A 15710-nucleotide genomic window follows, 5' to 3' on the forward strand; every position below is an offset into this window, starting at 1 on the left:
CTTTTGGTCCTTATATCTCTCTTATTGGGTCCAGTGATGCAAGAAGGGTTAATCCTTTAAAAACAGGAATTGCTCTTCTATTTTCTTCTGATTCCTCCAGGCAGGAGTTGAAGAACAAATGGACCCTTTTAGACAAGATGTCCTTTTACAGCTACATCCCATACAATGTGTATTGTTTCACCACACTGGCTGAAAACCAGCAATAGAAAATATAATCCATCCATTTTCAAACCCTTTGTGTGCAAGCGCAGGCCATAAAACTTTATGTTGCTCCATAAATCACCCTAACTGCTGAGAGTTAATTTGTCTGACCATAAAGTGCATTCAATAAGTGTAAAACAAAACTAATTGGTTCGCTCCCATACAAGTTTAATCATACTATAAAGTGTGATCAATGCAAAAAAAACCCAAAAAAAAACATTGCAAACAATCTAGAGAGGAAACTGTTTACTTTGCACTGGACAAGTTCCCGTCAGAGGATAATTCTTATGGCTTGTTTAGCTTGACAGTAAATTTGGGTGTTTTGTAAGGAGCAGACAGCTAAGCAGTGAATATTAATAGCAGTGGTTGTCTTATTCAGCTAAATGTCTTACTAATGGCTTTAGAACACTTTCCGTTGAGTTTACTAGTTGCATGCTTCGTTGTTTCATTTTTTTTAATGAATGCTTTCTTAGATCAGATTATGGGTAGAACCTTGACCCGGTAGAGATAGATCTTGCCAGCCGCTGACATAGACTTCGGGGTGCTAGCTGTATTGCGGTGATGAGGCCTAGTAGTGTCCCACTTTATCACAGCCTAAAAGGTACACCACCATTGTACTGTTTTTTGGCACAGAGCACAAGTGGATTTTTGTGTGATTTTTTATACAATGAGTACTGCAAGAGCATCAGATAGACAAATGACTCTGAAAAGGTACTGGCTTTTCTGGTGAGGTGGGGAGATAGGTAGATCACACACACATACACACACACAATTACACATCCATGCTCACACACAAACACTGTTACACATCTATCCTCACACACAATTAGATACCCATGCTCACACACAATTAGATATCCATGCTCACACACACAATAACACACCCATTCTCACACACATAATTACACATCCATGCTCACACACAAACACTGTTGCACATCTATGCTCACACAAAATTACACATCCATGCTCACACACACACACAATTACACATGCATGCTCCCACAAAAACACTGTTACACATCTATCCTCTCACACACACACACACAGACACAATTAGACATCCATGCTGACATTCACGCTTAGCTCTCACCACTCCTGCAGCTTTCTGTCCAGCTGTGTCAGCAGACTCGGTTTAACCGTGGGGTCACGTGATGTCACGTGACCCCTATAGGCTTCTGTCTCCCCGTTGATATTTACTTTCACGAAGGTCCCTTCATAGCAAGCATTTGATTTTCAGTCAGCTACATGTTGTATCTATAGGAATGTTACAGGTAAATGAGACCATAGCTATGAATGATCATTAGCATTTCATTATATAGAAGTCTTTGCTTTATCGCAAGCACTGTGATTTTTGTGTTAACTTATAATTGGGGAGTTATTTGTGACAAATCCATTTGTTTTGTTGACTTGTATTGGATACTAAGGTGAACCTCATTCTGCCTTTCTCATCAGTTCATTTTCAGAGATATTCCAATTGCAAATTAAATTATAATTAATTTTCCTGGCAGGCTGTATTGTAAAGCTTTTATTTTAATTTTCTAAACGATAACACATTTTCAAACTCCATCAGAAGCTACAAAACAATAATGCAAGAACTAAACTTGGCAGATATCATATGCTGATCCAATAGCACTTTAAAAAAAAAATAAAAAATGTTGGTATCATTCAAACACACACAATGGCCTTGTATCCAGCATTCCCAAAACTATCAGCAGTTTAAGGTGTGATTATGAAAGGATACAGAGTCGTTTGTGGACAAAAACAACATAAGCTTAAATAATGAGTGTTTTTGAAGCAGGCATCATATAAAATTAAAGTCTAATCGAAAATGAGACTGATTTAGCTCCTATAGTCTACTTGGTTTTCTCAATGTAAAGACTCAAACCTTCATCATTCCTTCGCCTTATCTTAGATTCAGGATCCACATGCATGTTTAAATTTCACTGTGGTAGCCTCTGCTACTTCTGCTGGGAGGTTGTTCTACTTATCTACCACCCTCTCGGTAAAGTAAAAAAAACAGAGCATAACATTAAAATGACACACACATGTTTTTTTTACTCATTCATTCTTACATATCTGTAATAATCCAACACTATGGTCATTTTGGGTATCGATCTATGTCATTCTTCTCTTTTTCTAATGTTGCGTCCAAAAATCTTTATTAATGTTAAAAATATATTTGTTATTTTTATCTTAGCCATACACCTTTTTAGGTGTATCTCAGACATTTAAGCAGCTGTACAATTGATTTGCTTTGTTTTTTGTCGCATGGTCAGAGCATTTTCACAGGAATTCCATGTGTGAAGATAAAAATATTGTATTTAGTTTTATTTTAATTTTAGAAAATAATCTCTCGCACACCTCAAATCTAGGAGCTTTTGACCATAGAATAGTAGATTGTTGTCTTTTTACCAGTTATCCGCTTATTTTTTTTCTTCTGAATTCTTTGCCAATATTATACTTTATGTAGCTGTTTTATAGGCTGTATTAAATGCCGTGATTCACGTTGATGATTGGACATTGGATAGAAGTAAAGCCAGTTTTGCTGGATTTTGTTTTGAACAGAAGGTTGCCATCTGGACTCATAAAATCTAAATGGTTTCAGCCATTTTAGGGCTTTATAAAATGTAGTTGGAGATTTGTAACTCAGGAACATCTAAGGCCATCCATAATAATCTGTAGCCATCAATTTGACCAATGTGTATCTACCAACACCAACCTTTACTCAACTTTTCCTCCACCCCCTCCCCACCATGTTCATGACAGGTGAAAGCATGAATCTTAGTAGAATTATGGTGTATATTTTCAAATTCCTTTGCTTTATTCAAATCGTCTTTTTATTTATTGCTGTGATCTATACATACAGAGACCTGTGACATAAATCAACACCGAGCTGCATAAAAAAAACAAGTCTAACCTTCTGGGCCCTCCAGACGTGCAGTCATTTTTCTTGCTTTCTCTTTCTCTCTCTCTCTCTTTATTTTGCTACATTTACACATGTTGAATACCGTTATTTACTTGGAAGTCTGGGTACTTAAAAATCAGTAGGGTGTTGATTTTTTTGTCAACTAAAAAAATATTAGGGTGGTGTTTAAAGATTTCTAAAATGGGTTTAATGAATATAGTTTAAATAAGTAAAAAATAGCAAGAAATGGAGAACAAAGGAATGTTATTCTGACCAATAATGTAAAGTATAACTGCTATAGATCTGTGTAACAATTACAGCATAGAGAGTGCCTGACCATAACCTGCATAATGCATTGGGTGGGGGCATATGTATATATAAATACATATATATATATATATATATATATAAATACATATATATATATATATATATATATATCTTACAGGGAAACTATCCTTCTAAATGTAGCATTTCAAAGGTTTGTATTCTTACCCATGCATTAGAAACTCCATAATTGTTGCAGTGAGATAATCATACCAGTAATTTTACAGTCTAGAAAGTTTAGCTTTCTACTGCCTCTAGAGGCATGACGATAAGCCTAAAACAGGGGTGTCCAACCTGCGGCCCTCCAGCTGCTGCAGGACTACATCTCCCATACTCATCAGCCAGGCCCTTAGCTGAAAGAGCATTGTGGGAGATGTAGTCCTGCAGCAGCTGGAGGGCCGCAGGTTGGACACCCCTGGCCTAAGAGATACTTAGTAGTTGCTTGTAGTGACATATTTTAGGGCAGACCTGTTTTAAATAAATCCGTCAAAAAATCAGGATGAATTCAAGTAGTTCAGTTGATAGGGATTCTGAATTCTTTTCCAGATCCAACGAGAACATACAGTCCGATCTAGTAAAGGTCACCCTGCATACTGAATATAAAATAATAAGGATCTTGAAGAGGGGGTTAATTAACTTATTGACTGTCCAAGGCATGGAAAATGAATCTATTACTGACCCCTGTGGCACTCAAATGATTTCCGTGGGTCAGTTTTTAACTCTCGGCTTAAGTTCAATAAGAAACAGCCCGAAATAACCTTTATATACGCTGCTGTCATGTGTTCTACAAACAGACTAATGCATTCAACTTTAAATATTAATTAAATGCCATGCTGATTTAGCTAATTTATGTATCCACATTCCTTGCTATCCTCATTAACTATTGTTAGTAAAAGTTGTATGCTGAATGAAATTGCAATAATTTAATATAGCTTCTAAAGCCTGCCATTTATTTTATTTATTTATTTTTTATACACAATTGTTTTATTTAGTTCATTTTTGGGGGATTTGCAGTATATGATGAATTTGTTCATTTTTTAATACTTAGAATAAATATATTTTTTTTCTGATGCAACATCATATTGTATGTTAAATAATAGGTACAAAAATAAGTCAAATCCCATGCATATATGTGGCTCTATAGATAATATAATATATATAACATATTGTATACATATTGTATATGTATAATATATTATGTTTTATTTATATAGCGCCAACAATTTACGCAGCACGTCTTACAGTCCGTACATTCCCATAGTATGATAAAACTAGAATTAACAGACTGAGACGAACCGATACATAAGATTGCCCTCTTTTTGGGGGGGCGCACTTTTCCTTTTATGACTATATTCAATTTTTTCCCAACCTATGCTTTGTCCATAATGTGAAAAAAACAACTAGCATCTAATTTACTAAAACCGAAAAAATTTATCCTATATTGATTGCAATGGAATAGAAATCCTTGCATAGATTGAAATTAGAAATAAAAGTAGATAAAAATATAGAAATAGTGGCTAAATTTATTAACTGAGATGAAACTTTTTTAATCTCTTTAAAAATTTTTTTATCTAATTTCAATCTATTCGAAGATTCATATTTGATTAGTTGTGATAGATTTCCATTCCCGTAAACACCTGTCCCTACTTTCTCAGTTACTTCTCGTATTAAAACAACCTTAATAAGACTAAAGCTTGTTAATGACTCCAATCTGGTCTCTGCCATACGGTAATCAGAACAAAGTTGAGAAATGCACCATCCCTATGCATACGTTTACTCTTTATATGCTGATGACATTAGCCACTTATTAACAGGTAACTTGCACTTTTTTTTTTTTTTTCAAAACCAATAAACCACAAAATCAAAGCTGAGTCTGTGCATCTAACTCCAGGTCATTGAAAAAGCTGCTGTATTTCTGAATATCCAAGGGAAACAATTTAATTTATCCAGACTCCATCCTGAATAATTCTATTAGCAGAATGTGATGCCTTTGGGAGTCTTTTCGTAAAGTGGTGAGAAATATCATTGCGAATGAGAAGCACTCTTCTTGGCGCGATTTTTTCGTCCATGAAACTACAACGTGTATTTTATCTATTTAAGCACAGGCAAAATTTAAAGGGACCATTTATTGTCCATGATATCCTCTGTTAGTACTTTAATATGTATTCTTAAAATAAAAAAGCGAGGGATAATCAATGGGAGTGATTTCCACGCATGTACATTAACAGATCCCCATCCCCAGCGCTCGCCGAGCTGACCAGGAGGGGTAAATGCAAGAAGAATAGACTTTTCTGCGGAATCCCCCCATAAAATAGCGAAATGTAAAAACACAATGGAAGTTTAAAGAGGAAATCCCAGCTATCATAGGCATTTAAGTGCATGTGATGGCTACAGTGTCTCTTAAATGCAATAATGTTGCCACCAACTTATGGATAGAGACATTGTCTCTTATCCTGGAACCGCGTAATGCAAAGTCTAGCGATCTAGGTCAAGCTAATTCATTTTCCAGTGGCAGTTTCCAATAATTAGATTGCAAACTGTATGAGAGGGGGTCAGTGTGTCTTGAATATGTAACATCGCTGCTGTTACCTTGGCACCTCGAGTTGATAAAGCAAACCATAATACATTATTACGTTTAATAGGGGTGAAATTATAAATTGCGGTATCGATCTTGAAGATTCTACAGGTTAGCAGCATCTCGGCATGCTTTTATTCTCAGAGTTATGGCTCTAATTTCTCAATAATGTCCGTTCATCCTCATTAACGATCTCTTACCATGATTCTGCTTTTGATCGATATTCCAAGGATATTAAAAAGCAGCAGAGATTGTGTCTCTTATATAACTTTATAAACGGGTCATTGTTATAAATGAACAGGGAATAATCCGTTTACCATAAAATCTCGGGTATAATACGCAGGTTTAGCTTTACACTAAATTTGTATTTGAGTATAATAAGCACCTCACAGATACATGTTCACACTTACACTTACACACTCGCTCCATGCGTCACTCACATATCCACATTTAGGACCCGAGCCCAGCCCTGCCTTTGTAGGGCTCAGGAGGTGGCTCTTCTCTTGTGGTCTAGGAGCAGATGACAGGTCCGGTCTCCTGCTCCCTTTGGAGTGCTTACACGCTGCCTGTGTATGGAAATGATGTCATATCTTATCTAGTTGCTCAGACGCAGTCACTGTGCTAAGACTGAAGGAACTCCGACAGAGATGGCTTTGCCGGCGGCCATGCTTACCACTGTCGATCAGCCCCTGAGTTGCAACCATGGTTGCAAGAGTAGGTTTTATATATTCAGGTATAATATGAACCTTGCGTTCGGAGAAAAAGAGCTAAAAAGAGGTTTGTACCTGAGATTTCATGGGACCAGTGAAGCAATCAATGAAGGTTTTCAAGTGGTAGGATCTTACTCAATTTGACGACCGAAAATGTATTTTATTTATTGGAATATTACTATGGAATTTCTGTGGAATTTCAATCAGTAGGATTTCTATGACACAAAATTTTAGTGGGATTCTCTGTCTTCCTCTTTCCTCTCACTGCTTTCACACCATGTATTTAGTTTTGTTACAATATCTTGTGGTGACAATATCTTGTGGAAACACAAAATTGTTACCTGTTTCAATGAGCTTGTTCTCGGAATTAAAAGATTTATTGGGTTATCTCCAATCAAAAGCGTTCAGACCATTATTGAAATATAAGTTGTCGGAAAAGATTGACGTATAGTCATGTTTCAGCTCCATGACTTTACTATACATTATAAAGGGCGACCCCCAATAATGTTCTGATACAGGAAGAGCTTGGATGACCCTGTATAATGTATACTTAAATCAATGACTTTTTTTTTCAGTCTCCTCCATAATTGAGTTATATTTTATACAGGTGCCAGCTCAGTTCTTCTTGCAAGAGAAACTTGTCAATGTTGGTCCTTCATAATGGATAGTAAAGTGGGGGAGTTGCAGCCACAACAGAAACAATTTTTCATTTGTCATTTTGATACAATAATGATTTTATGGATAATAGATCCAGATCTACAATGGGCCAATGTATAGGGACAGAAAAATTATAAATATGGTCTGCATGGTAAAGAGGGCATATTAATATAATATCTTGAAACCAGGGATCATGTTAACAAGCAAAATTGCCTTTGGTGTCAAGAAGGATTTTTTTTACTACTTTACTTTGTGTAATCCCAGACAGACTCGATGATGCGGAAATCAGGGTTTTGTGGGGGCCATACCGTCACTTTCAGGACTCCTTGTTCTTCTTTATGCAGAAGATAGTTCTCAATGACTTTAGCTGTATGTTTGGGGTTGTTGTCATGCTGCGGAATACATTTGGAGTCAATCGGATGCCTTACTGATGGTACTGCATGATGGATAAGTATCTGTCTGTTCTTCTCAGCAATGAGGAGACCATTAATCATGACCGAATCCCCAACTCCATTTGCAGAAATGCAGCCTCACACTTGTAAGGAACCTCCAACATGTTTTACTGTTGCCTGCAAATACTCATTCTTGTACCACTCTTCAGCCCTTTGGTGAACAAACTGCCTTCTGCCACGGCCCAACTGCTGCCATTTTATGCACCCTAGTTCCTGTGTTTCCTTGGCCTTGACCTTGTTTTCATGTTGGAGGTATGGCATTTTTGGCCGCAAGTCTTCCGTGAAGACCACTTGTGACCAGACTTCTCTTGACAGTAGATGGGTGTACTGATGGCACCGCTGGACATATTCTGATTGTGAAGAGAAGTAAGCGTGATCCTTTCTTTCTTTCAAAGTTTCTTTGGCCGACCACTGCATCTATGGTCTCGACATTGCCCTTTTTGGCTGTAACTCACCCAGTTTTATTCCTCCAGTTGTTTTTGTCTCAGTTCATGATTGTATTTCAACCTACCTATTAAACTGATGATAATTCACACCTGTTTTGGACCAACTCTGGGGTTAGCCCTTGAGGTTTTTGTCTCCCAGTATGAAAAAAAAATAGTACCACATGGAGCTAAGAGAGAACATGAAAATGATCTGCAAAGAGTGAATCAGAAAGGGAGGAGGACAGAGTCAGACTTTCAAAAGACGAAAACTGATGAGAAGAGACAGGAAGTAAATCATTTTGGATACAAGAGAGAGCTAAAATGTAATTGATAGAGATGAGTTAGCATTAAAGGATCTGATAAAACGCAAGGAAAGTCTACAGATGAAAGAGAACATGCAGACACAGTGAAATAACAGAGATAATAGGAGAGTGGCAGAATGAGAAAGCAGATATGCAAAAATATTACTGATCAGTCAGGATGTAAGTAGATGTCTGAAACGTAAAGGCTTGTGTCAAAGAACAGAGCGGATGAAGAAAAAAATGGTTCAAAAGTCCAATTTAGGAAATGTTAATGGGAAGACTGATCTGAACGAATTTTAAAATGTTTTGACATAGTGAATCTCACTAGGGGGGGTATAATAAGGTTTGACAGAACTGTTTTCTATGTAAATGCAGCTTACAGACTAAAGTGTTGTTTACTGTAAAAAAAATGTCTCTTTATGCAAATTAAGTTCCATCATTCCGGAGTTGAAATTATGAAATTATTATTTCCTATGACTCCAGATACACATTTTTTGTATATTTATATAAAAAAAATACATATTTTTAAGTTTGAATATTATTATTATTATGAACAGATCTCTTGCAACCCGGCACTCAAGTCTTGTCATGCCAACTTCCATATTTTAACATTTACAATTAAGTCTGGTTATGTGTAGGCAATGCTTGGCATTCTGTCTACAACAAAATTAGCCTTGTGCTTTTGGCAAAGTCTGTTTAATAAATTAATGTTTGAACAGTGAGAGTGTGATCAAAAATGGAATTCCGGGGGAAATCATTCATTTAATGTTTTGAAGAACTAAAATAAAAAATAAATTGAGTACATATGTTAGCATTCTAATGCTCTGTCTATCTTGTTATTAAGTATAAATGTAAAACCATAGATGTAATTATATTGACATAAAGCTTTTCTCAGCATTCACCATGGTGAAGAAATGTCATCTTGACCAGTCTAGAAGCATGGACATTCCCTATACTGATACAATTCAAAAGAGGTAGGGACCCATTCATAATATAATCATAAAACTTCAATACAAGTTACTTGTGATGGCAAAATAGTTGGAAACTACGGGATCACTTATCAGGTGGAATTAACTTTGACACATAGTATTGTTATTCACAGAAACTCTTCCAGGTTGGGTATCACTGTGGTGTAATCTGACCCAAACTGACTAGACATAGACTTAGGACGTAGTTGTAGTTTCAATTCTCTTTATTTATTATTCTTTATAAAGGGTCAACACTGGCATGTTTCTCCTGCCAAAGGCTGAGCTGGCCCTGTGTAATATATAATTCAATAGGTGAAGAAATCTCACTGATTTACCTATACATTGTACTGGGCCAGCCAAGCTCTTCCTGAAGCAGAAGCTCACTAGAGTCAACTCTTCGTAATGTATCGTGAAGCCAAGGAGTTAAGACAGAACTCTCCTTTAAACTCTCCCTTTAGTAAACAGAGCCCAGCGTGTTTCCTTCACCTCTTAGCCACATGTGAATATCCCAGAGGAGATAACTAAATATCGGCCAGTATGGAACCCAACAATAGGATAGGAAACCTCTCGGGAAGGTACCTCATAAGCTTCTAGAATCACTTGTCCGTAGTGCTAATTTTGCAGGGCAAACAACCCTTTTTCTATATGTTATATAATAGAAGAAGATGGGGGACCCTATAGGTTCCTTTTACACTTCTTCCAAAGGAATTCTTATTCCATAAAAAAATAACAGCACAAATATCTGGGAGATTAAGTTCTTCATTGTCATATTCCAAACATCTGAATACTTTTAAATGGCATAATTTATTGACCTAATGTTCTTTTCCATCTGATTTTACTGAAAAATAGAAACATTTCTGTTTGATAATGAACAATTTTGAGGGTGAAGCTTAACTTTTTTTTTGTTTTTTTTTATAAGTTGATGTTGTTAGGGTAACAGTAAAATTGGGCAATTTTGCCAGGCAATTTAAAAGGGATTTGTCTGTATTGAATGGTTGATGTCTAGAATGTGAAAAAAGATGCAATTATGTTGTGCTGTTTTAAAAGCCTATCCAAAATGCATTTTTATAAATGGAGTCTTAAGATTTTGTGTAAAGAACAAGGAGAGGGGGGGGGCAGTTTTGATGTAATATTGCAAGGTTATACAATATTTAAAGTTTTGTAGAAAAAAAAGTCATAACATTATGCACAATCTATCTCAGTTACAGGAAAAGTTATCACTCTGCTCCCGCGGCAGAGATAGAGAGATGAGAAGGTCAGCCATTGCTATTCTGATCCTAAATGCTAATCAATTGGAACACCTATAAATAAATGGAATGGAGACTATTAGTCAGACCAAGCTGAATTTGCTTTTGCTTTTTAAAACAGCCAAATATGCAAATGAGAAGTCTTCTTCAAGACAAAATCAATCTTGCAAGAAGGATGAGCAGACATAACAGGCGTCGAAGGGCTAAGATTCCAATTAAAATCAGCCACTTTTTTAAACAAGAAAGTTATAGCTAGATACTATTTCTCTCCAATATTATATATATATATATATATATATACATATACACACTAATACATTTCTTAGTTTACATATATTTATTATATATTTATGTATAATTATTCATCACTTTCATTATATACAGGGAACCTCTTAGTCTTCTCTAGTAGGGCCCAGAAAAAACTTTTAACTTCTTCTTCCCTTACCCATTGAAAAAAAATAAATTTTCATATATTAGCTCTTGATTTCATCACCTTCTCAAAACCAATTGATTTAGACAAGACAAGGTCTCGTAGTCTCGTAGTGGGACCCATTTGTTCATCTAGTCTCCCCGTTTTAACATATTGCGATTTTCTAAATACGATTTTTACGTACCTTTAATAATGATATGAAATTTAAAAAATTGCCTGGTTTGATTGAGCACGCATAAAGTTTAGATCACGGCTGACTATCAAACTGAAAAGAGACAAGGATCGAATAAATAAAGTAGTAAATCTACGCTGTCACCTTTCTGTACAAGGATCAGAGTTTTTGTGTCTTTTTTGGACTCTGTACCATGCTTTTCTAACCCTCTTCTTTAAAACCTCTAGGAAAATGCCTCATGACACTTAGCGCTCCACAAAGCTTCCTTTTATCACTATAGATTGCCCTAGTCTATATAATCCCACAATTATGAAACACACAAAGTAAAGATTTATGGAAAGAAATAACTTGCTATTTGTGTTATTTGAAGAAATAAGGTTTTTAAGGCTTTATTCTTGGGAAGAAAAAGCTTACAATATTCTTATACTCCAGAAAAGAAAGTAATATTATGCATACAAACAAGAAAATAAAAGAACGTGTCAACATTTCCTCAATCACTTCCATGCAGAAATATCTGGTCTGCCTTGATACCTTTGCATATTTTTAATGAACGTAAGTTTCCATGCTCAATTAACAGAGCAAAGAAGTTTCATAAATTTTTTACTGAGGCATTTCATAGTAATTATGTTGCCTTCAGGGCTCTACTGTTAACTCATGGATGGCTGGTGCTAACGACATCAAACAAGCCTCTGCCTTATATACTTCATTAAGCACAATGAATCCAGCAGTTTAATCCAAGAAACAGTGACTTTTACGTTGGGACTATTGTTTACCTTTTGACTTAATGAGCTTTGTATAGGATTCAGTAAAAAAAGAGTGCTTTTATTTCATTTTCAACATCTCTAGCTTTATTTCCCGAGCAAGTATTCTAGAACCTCCCCCAAAGTTATATGGAACATCTATATGATGTCATGAACATCAAGATTTGAGTGGTCTCTGGTTAATTTTTAAATATTAAACAGTAAATATCAGGAAGAATTTTCTAATACATTATAATCTCGTGTGATAAAATAGGACACTAGGAGATTAGGGTTTAGAATTTTTTTTAAGAAATGTAAAATGTAGCTTCAGGATTGAAAATTTTTTTTTTTTACTAAAAATAGTAAATGATTTCCCTAAATGTATTGGAAACACACTAAAGTCAGCATTATAACCCTAAGATAAATCAATTTTCAAGTGATTGCATGTATTTGTCAATTCCTAATTCCCAATGGATACATTTTACATTTATTTATTTTCCTTTTGTAATTAAATAAAGCATTTTTAGGCACTTGGTATAATATCTGGTTATCCGATACAAATGATAAATGGCCATAGCTATACTTCCAAAGTATACCTTGGCCAAAACAAGATTGTACTAATTGTGCCATGACTGCTATTAATTATTGTCTAATTAACTACAACCACAAACATTGCGTTACTTCTATGTGAGAATGAAGATCTTCCCAAGTGTAGGGACACACAGTTTGCAAGTCTCCTATGATCATTGACCTGTACCAGCCATCTCTCGCTCTCTCGTTATTTTGTTGTCTTAGCAGTGATGTTTTGATGTCTTCAAGAAATCATGTCTGGACTTGAGGAGATGTGAGATTCAAGTGACTCAAAGCACAGCAGGGCAATTGATCAACTACTTGTGTCTTCGTAGCTGTCTATCTTCTTGTATTTCCAAATGTTTTACATGTATTGTTTAATAAATCCAGCTTTTGACATCCCTCAAAAATGAGTTATGTGACCATGATTATTCACGTATAGTTGGTCTTATGGCTATCATCGGTTGAGGGCATGATAGGCTTGTAAACAGATGGCTCTATATTGGATTAGCAGAAGCCATAATTATTTTTTCCTGTTTCAAGGACTTGTCTAGACCTGTTTAATGATTTTAAGCTTGAGGACTCCTGCCGTGTAGATCTCTAAGGTTAATATATTGTTTCTTAACTATAGAAACATCTCCCATAGTGTTCCTGTATCATTAAACAAAAAAGTTTCCAACAGTTGATGTACTGTCCTCGTAAATCACTGTGAATAATGACCTAAAAACGAGAAAAGGCTCGAGAAAAGAGATGCTCTTTATATTGTCCATGTGAGCTGAAACCAAACTGGCCAAACGACATATCCAATGTCCATCAGTAACCGACCGTCCCTATAGCCCTTATGCATAAAATATCTCAAGGATGTTTATTAACAGGAGAGATGAACACTTAATTCTCCTGACCCTCTATGACTTTATAGATTTATTGATTAGCACAAATTGTGATTGGTTCCATTAGCCAAATACATCCCTGTCCTAACAAAAATATGCATATTGATATACTGTATGTATTTGCTGTCATTTAATCATTAAGGAATTGGCCACATTGTAGGTAGAGTAAATAGAAAAATAAAAATGTCTTGTTATTTTCAGCCCCATGAAAAAATATTGTGCCTGTAAAACTAGATTTAATTGATTTAGTTATCTTATAAAGTAAATTACTGTCTCTGATAGGTATCTAAAAGAAAGAGGATAAGCATGTTCAGTTTATGCATCTTACTTTATTAAAACTAGCAGGTACCATGATTAGATTTTTAAAGAAAAATAATTATTCTTATAAGTCTTTAGATTTCTTTCTGGAGAAGTATTTCATTTTTTAAACATTAAACAGTAAATATCAGATAGGATTTTGTAACACATTGTAATCTCTTGTAATAAAATAGTACATTATCAGATTATGGTTTATAGATATTTTTAAAGAAAGCTAAAATCTGGCTATATTGTTTTTGTACCATTTTTTTATTATTTTTTTTAACTAAAAAGGGATTTTTTCCCTTAAATATATTGGAAACAGACTTGTAACCCTAAGGTAAAAGCAACAATAATTAAGGAACAGTTCCAAAGTGATTGCATGTATTTGTCAATTCCTAATTCCCATATTTTGCATTTCCTTTTTTTCCTTTTGTAATTATATTAAATAAGAAGTTTTGGGCATTTTGGTATAATATCTGGTTATCTGATACAAATGATAAATACCCATGACCATACTTCCCAAGTGTACCTTTTTGAGATGAACAACCTTGGGCACCCAATGTCCCCTATCTCTCTTTCCTCTCTGAATGTCCCATGATATCCTTCTTCTCTCCCCTGATGTCCTCTTTTCTAGTAGTTTAGAATATTTGGTGGGTATGAGCCCTAAATGTCACAAACATTTGTATAGAAAATGTAATTAAATTTAAATTATGTAAAACCACATTAGTATCCAGGGTGAAGCGATACCAAAAAGTATTCTTGTCTGTAGTGCAATTTAGCCTAGGGTGGCCCTGCCATGGTTTTCCCGCATAGAGAATAAGCAATAAGTCAAGACTGTTTGAACGTATCAAAAAATAAAAAGCAGGCATTCAGATCCTTGATCATTCTCTCATATACAGTTGGTAAAATATTACTTGCGCATGCATTTTGTTCCATTTAGATACTAATATAGAACTACTCATGGACCATTAATGGAGAGTAGGCTCCTTAGTATGAGAGGTTTCCAATTCACCAGACAGAGACAGCCTTGAACGGGGAGCCAGTGTTTACTGGAACTGATATCTAAAATATGTACGGTAATCACTAATTAATGTAAAGACATCAGACAGTTATATAATATTTAAAAATTTGTAGTTTATTATTATTATTATTAATAAATAATAATTAAGTGTTTGTTAATACCACAACTAGGTAACCAAATGGGAATTTAAGCATACAAAAAAACAACATTCGCCCTTGTCACAGATTTAATATTGCTGCTGTCAGCATTAATAAGAAATGAGCGTCTAGAGGCGTTTTATTCTCCAATTAAACAGTATGTTTTATCGTTGAGTTGTGAGAATGGTTTACGATACTGGACGCTTGTGCAGTTAAAAGCAACAAATATTAACCTCTCCCATGTTAGTTGTAGGGCTCTAACGATCTCTTTCTCTTTCTATCTATGATTATAGAATTAATTGATACCTCCACAATTAGCAGACAGAGGGGATAATAAAATAAAGAAAATAAGCATCTGTGTAATATTTTATTGAATTTATATCCGGTGTACTATGCAGTAAATTATAAGCATCACATGCTAGAATGCACAAAAAGACCTGAAATAAGTTTAATGCCCTTTCATCCAGGTTACATGTTGTATAACTAACAAATTATGGTGCTCCGGAAAAAGTATTCCTCTGTTATAGACTTTTTAAAGGAGTCACCAGACCGAGAAGGAGTTGCTTTGGACACTAAAACACTTACAGTGCATGCATGCAGTGAGTTAGGAGAAACCCCTGGCACTGGGTACTTGGGTCTTACCTCTGATAGAATGATGGCCGCTTTACATCAATTATC

The sequence above is a fragment of the Sceloporus occidentalis genome, unplaced genomic scaffold (assembly GCF_023333645.1).
Source record: "Sceloporus occidentalis isolate IW3139 unplaced genomic scaffold, rSceOcc1.0.p SCAF_103, whole genome shotgun sequence".
In the NCBI taxonomy this organism is placed as follows: Eukaryota; Metazoa; Chordata; class Lepidosauria; order Squamata; family Phrynosomatidae; genus Sceloporus; species Sceloporus occidentalis.